Below are 6495 nucleotides of genomic sequence, written 5' to 3' on the forward strand. Positions count from 1 at the left end.
GCAATAGAAAATAGAAAGGTTCATACACATACACATAGATATTGTTATGTAAAATGTCTCAAATTAAGTTGCATTTGCAAAATAATAAATTCTACATTATCAGTGTATTATTTTCTGGAAGATACAGTAATAAAACATTGATTTTATCATAATATTTGGAAGTAAATTCTGACTTTTTTCCTTCCATGTTCAGTGAAAAAGAAATACAAAGAAATGAAATTAATATGGACAAAATCTGACGATATTTAATATATAAGATGCAATTGAGGTTTTAAATGCACAAAATTCAACTCTTTAATGTATAATAAATGTTAACAGGCATAAATGTAAAAAAAATTGACATCACAAATTCTCCAAAAATGTTGGTATGATAATTTCTTTTTGTAAAAAAATGCCCTATACATTTTTACCTTATGACAGTGAGAGTGATGAAAATGACAGTACCAATATGTTCCACCTCAGGAGTTTTTCCTAATGACTATACCAAATGTTGACACCTCAGGTAATGGCTCACCATCTTACCACACAGACATAAAAGCCTTGCTTCTGTCAGGAAGATTACAAGATTACCACTAGATGTGATAAAAACAAACAAATTTCCACACATTTTGAATTGCTTAGGCCAAGGTTTCTGGTGTAATAAATAGTATGTCTGAAAGAGTTACATTTTGAATTTCTTAGGCCAAGGTTTCTGGTGTAATAAAAAGTATGTCTGAAAGAGTTACATTTTGAATTGCTTAGGCCAAGGTTTCTGGTGTAATAAAAAGTATGTCTGAAAGAGTTACATTTTGAATTGCTTAGGCCAAGGTTTCTGGTGTAATAAAAAGTATGTCTGAAAGAGTTACATTTTGAATTGCTTAGGCCAAGGTTTCTGGTGTAATAAAAAGTATGTCTGAAAGAGTTACATTTTGAATTGCTTAGGCCAAGGTTTCTGGTGTAATAAAAAGTATGTCTGAAAGAGTTACATTTTGAATTGCTTAGGCCAAGGTTTCTGGTGTAATAAAAAGTATGTCCGAAAGAGTTACATTTTGAATTGCTTAAGCCAAGGTTTCTGGTGTAATAAAAAGTATGTCTGAAAGAGTGATGTAATGCGCCACCCCAACAGCATAAAGAAGCAAGAGAGAGAGAGAGATATGAATTTTTAGTTTAATGTCTATCTGACAGTTTCACAGTCCCAAGGTGAATATAGTCAGCAACTGATGTCACTTTTTCTCTTGGCTATTGTAATGTATAATATTACAGATATGTCGCACATTCCAAACTTACCATAATTTAATTTACACAAATGTTAAACAATTAAAACTTCCAATATCTGCAACTTCATAAAATTTTAGAAAGGAGAAAATCAAACAGAATAATTTCTTTAATTAATGATGAATCAAGACATCATATAATCTAAAATCTATTTATTAATGACATTTCAATATGGTAAGGTAGAATACAATTTGACATACTTCAGTGGTGTGTCAGTGCTACTGTAACCCAACACCATATCTCCATGCCTCCAAACCACCACTCCAGGCTGGATAAATTATTCCTCAAAGATTTCCTATCACCCATTAAGTAGTAAAGTTAGATGTTAAAGGACCCACACTGGGCCTAGTAGGGGGCAGTGTGATAAAGGACAGTCATATCAATTAGCTATTAGATTTGCATGGTTACTTAGAAGATAAGATGGTGATGGTTGGGTTTTTATTTCATTTACACCCTGAACATAGAAGATGAAAAGAATTCATAATAATATCCTTTGAAAAGCCTGTGGAATCCAGGTTGTAGTAAAACTGCTAGATAGTCATTGGTCTTATTTTAAGTAAAGGGTCTAACAGCTGCAAGTTGGTTAGGTGTTCTTATATCTTGTAACAAAGTATGCACAATCACTTTGCAAAAACCTGTCACCAATCAACTGGTGCAATCACAGCTGATGGTTACTTATGTGCCCCATATGAGGAGATAATATTGAAGGAAAGATATCAAGAGCTATGTGTTCTAGGTCTTTTCTGAGATAAGATGGGTTATGTTTTGAACTTTATGTACAGTAAATAGAAAACTGAAACCTCAATAGAGGGTAGATTGAGAGGATAAAGCATTCTCACTCATATTTCAAAATATAACTCCTGGAAACCTACTTCTTTCATGTCATGTTTTGTTCTCTGTCTGTCTGCCTCCCTGTCTCTCTCTCTTTGATATACATTTACCTACCAAACTTTGGCATATCATATGACAAAAAATCCTGATTTTACCTCATAAAGAGTCCAGTGATCTGATTCTGAAGTACATTCAGTTGCTTGACACATAATGCCTTTGTCTTAAATTGACATCATGAGAACAGTTAAGAGATGTTATTATGCATGTGAACAGTGACAAAATATTACACGAGGTTTAATGATGTAAATAAACTATATTGCCCAAATTTAGTTCAATATATGAACAAGTGTCTGTATTATCCTAGAAAATAATTAAATTTATCCAAATGGTTCAGTTTGGTTTTGTGGGATTTAGCACCATTTTTTCAGCATTTGATAGGCTATACATGATGGCTGATATATTTGGTGGACAAAGAACCACTGACCCATGGGAAGCTACAGGCAAGCATTCTCATATGCCCACACTGGTCAATCAAAGACTTGAATTCGTGTTAGCTGTGGTGAGATGTGTTAGTGATTTGTAAATGCAAGCACATTGCAAGCCACCCAGGGTCCCTATGAAAAGGACCTTGGAATAATATTTATTCAGACTGGAAATAACCCTAAAATTTCTGCAGTGCAAAACATAGTATTAATGAAATTATTAGTCACTTATAAGTTCTACAATTTGTATCAAAACTGCTACTTGCTAAACAAGGATCATAAATATTTGAGATATGTAAATCAAATGCTGAAAAATCACTTTTATTTTTTTCTTACAGAAATTTACTTCATTTTGAACCTTGTCTATATATGCTGATATATATTAAAATTCCGTATTTTAATTTCCTCAAATTCCACAATGTGTTCCTTCCATGCTCTGTATTAAGAAAAATTGTCACAAGGTTGATTAACATTGATACATATCTCTGTCCACTGAACAGAACCAACTAAATATCATTTATAATCAATATAACACCCAGCAATTCAGACAGATTGAATATTGCAAGTAATTTTCTATTTGGACATCATTTCTATAAAAATTTCCATGGTCCAAATATGCATAATGTCTTTTACAAATAGTTTGGTTTGGTATGGTCTGCCAAGCAATCAATGTGGCTTGCCCAGGGACAAACCATGGTAGATGACCCAAGGTGACAGAAAGTAGGACTTAAATTTGCATTCTTTCAATGTATTATTGTGTAAAAATGCCAGACAGCAAGACATAATGAATACATTTTGTTATGCCATTCATAATGGTGCAATGAAAATGAAATGGTTAAAGCTTCTACTTCATTGGTATCTTTATACATAAGAGAGAGAGAAGAAAGGGTGAAAGAAAGATGGACATGTATAAAAAGGAGAGAGAGAGAGAGAGAGAGAGGGAGAGAGAGAGAGATGCACAGCTATGCTTCCTGCAGTGTTGTGAGGCTGGCTGCTAATATATCAGAATAACAGGCATCTCTAACTAATAAAACTCCTCCACTTCACCAGCCTCTCCATCAATCAATAAGCTCTGAAGTTAGAGAACAGCAAAGACAGGGGACCCCATATCAGGACAGCCTCTGCTTGGTTTCACAACTCCCTCCTTGACAGGGGATTCTGGACCCTTCATGTCACACATCAAAAACAAATAAAAGCATAAAACAAATTACCTCAAGCTGTGATCCTGTATCTTGAAGGGGACAGGAAATCATTTGCCTGAAGTGAGAAGTTCTGTGTCCCAGTCACCAAGCCTGGAAATAAATGACATAACTTATCTAAATGAATTAAATCAAGTGTCAGGATATTTGTGACAAATGAAAGTGTTTCCATGGGAATGGGATATCAATTTCTCCAAGTGGAGAAAGCCTGTTGAAAAGCAAGGCAACACTTTCTGATTAACTTTGCTGGAGGAGTATTCTTCAAGGAAATCTGGAGAAAGCTTGAAAATAATTTGATCCCATGGAGGATGAATTGTCCACCATACATGCATGTAGTTGCTGAAAATTGCCTAAGCTGATCATCAAGTGAAATGGAGACATGATAACAAGTATATTTACTTAAAGGCAGCATAAACTGATTAGAGAATTGAATTGTATTGTGAGGAACATAAAATATAAAATTAAATAGACAATATGACATACACACAGAGGGCTTCAAAACAGAAACAAAAACCAATCATAAAAAATATTTTTTTTTAAAACAACAAAACACAAATCAAATTAGAATGACAAATTGTTACAACTAAGCACATAGGACAATAAAGGAAGACTTATACATCTGAATATTCTACAAAGATAGTGCAACTACTCATTAAATGATCACTGTAGTATTGTGCTAACCAGAAAAAGGAAACTCAGTAATGCTAAAATTTTAAAAAATCCAGGACCACAAAGTGCTAGTTGTGTTTCAAGTTGGTCAGGATATCAGGATGCAAGCACAAAGCCGTTTTCAATGGTGTCTGCCAAGACAAATATGTACTTTTAGTCATATAAAAAATATTAAAAGGAAGTAGGAAAAGAATCATAAATTATAAAAAGAAGAAAAGAAAAAAAAGAAAAGTAAAAGAACAAATGTTAGTAACATTACAAGAAATAATTTATTCTCAATTACGCTATGTGTTATGTTGTGTAAGATTATACTCAATAAAATATTTTGCCTGGGTTCTTAAGAATACTTTTATAAGGTAATGCATGACTATTGTTTTTGGACTGAATATATGGTTCATGTTCAATCTGGTCACTTCTCCAAGAAATGCTTAAGAAAAAGAAACTTTAGGTTAACAACCTTTGGAGATGTTAATCAATATAAAGAAATGTTACCTCAAAAACATGACATGACTCAAATTCAAAGAAAGTATCTAAAGTACAGGAACAAAATTGATGCTGGAAATACTGTACATATAGTTTAGGATTAGTAATTTTACTTATTTTAACTTTTTTCTTCAGTTTTATGTTTAAAATGCATTTCTCTATTTATAACAAAAATGGACTGCTTGACATTGTCTACTGTACACCTTCTGTATGACCAAAATATGCAAGATTTTTGTTCTAGGGTTTAACGCCATTTTTCTGCACAGGATAGGCCATACATGGCGGCCAGTATAACTGGTGGAGGAAGAACCCTGGAAAACCCAGGGAAGAACCACCGACCCACAAGAAGCTACTGGCAGGCTTTCCTACGTACCCACGCTAGCCGAGCCTTGGACTCGAACCCACGCAGACAGAGGTGAGATGGCAGTGATCCTTAACGGTGAGCGCTTTAGACCACTCGGCCACTCAGGACCCCAAAATATGCAAGATATTCTGATTTTATTTCATGTGACAAACTTAAGTACCTTATAAACCTGGAGCCTCCAATGCTCAAGCTAAAAAAAAAATTATCATAGTTATCAACACTGTCAATAAAGGAAAACTGCTAAGTCTGTTACAGTGTACTGTGATTTGAATTACAGCTGCATAAGAACTACTATAAGCAGTATTATAATTTGTGAAGTGGCTGCTGAGGCGTGACATTTACATGGTGAAAATGGACAGACAGATAGACAGACAGATAGATATGGTGATAACTATAGTGCTCCAGCATTTCGAAAGAATAATTCTAAGAAATTTGAAAGTTGGTCTTTGGATTATTGATAGTGCACAATGCAAGACTTCTATGCCCCAAGAAATGACAAGATTTTTCCTTGAATGACATATACAAGTTTAATCCTGAAGAAATAAATCATTGAGATACATTTCTATTTTTTTCCTTTAGTTATGAAAACATTTCTTTACAAACAATGGCAACATTTTATAGCTTTAAATGCAAATTTTTCTTTTAATAAGAACAATTTATTCCACCATCAGGACCATATAGTAACAATGTAACAGTAGAAGACTGTGTGACTAACTGCAGATGTCACATATGGCAGTAATAAGCTCTCACTAGGTCAGGATTTCACTCCCCCAGGTCTTAGGATATTTAAGTAAACCCAACCAGAAAATGAAGGAAAATGTTGCTCTAAGTCAGTACACTTCCGGGGGAAAATAATGTGATGTTTTTCTCCTGCTAAGACTTTTAATAAATGGCAACATGTCATACTGTAAATATAACATGCTAATCTACAAAGTTATTATTTACATCTAAAGAGGATTTAGAATAAACCAAGGACTGATTTATACACATTGTCCATTGAGGTTAAATAGAGTGTAAAGTATTTACTTCCACACAAAAGACTCAACTTACTAAATGTTTTCAACAATCTCTTACAGCAATCCAGTTTAGATAGTGAGAAACTTTTGTCAGAAGAGACACCAACACTGCAAGTTTAATCTCTATAAGTGTATCAAAACTGTTACAACCCAGACATAAATAAAGGATCATTCAAATCCTATAAAATGCCATGCAC

Source organism: Sinohyriopsis cumingii, chromosome 4, assembly GCF_028554795.1.
Source record: "Sinohyriopsis cumingii isolate HCF-2022 chromosome 4, ASM2855479v2, whole genome shotgun sequence".
Classification (NCBI taxonomy): Eukaryota; Metazoa; Mollusca; class Bivalvia; order Unionida; family Unionidae; genus Sinohyriopsis; species Sinohyriopsis cumingii.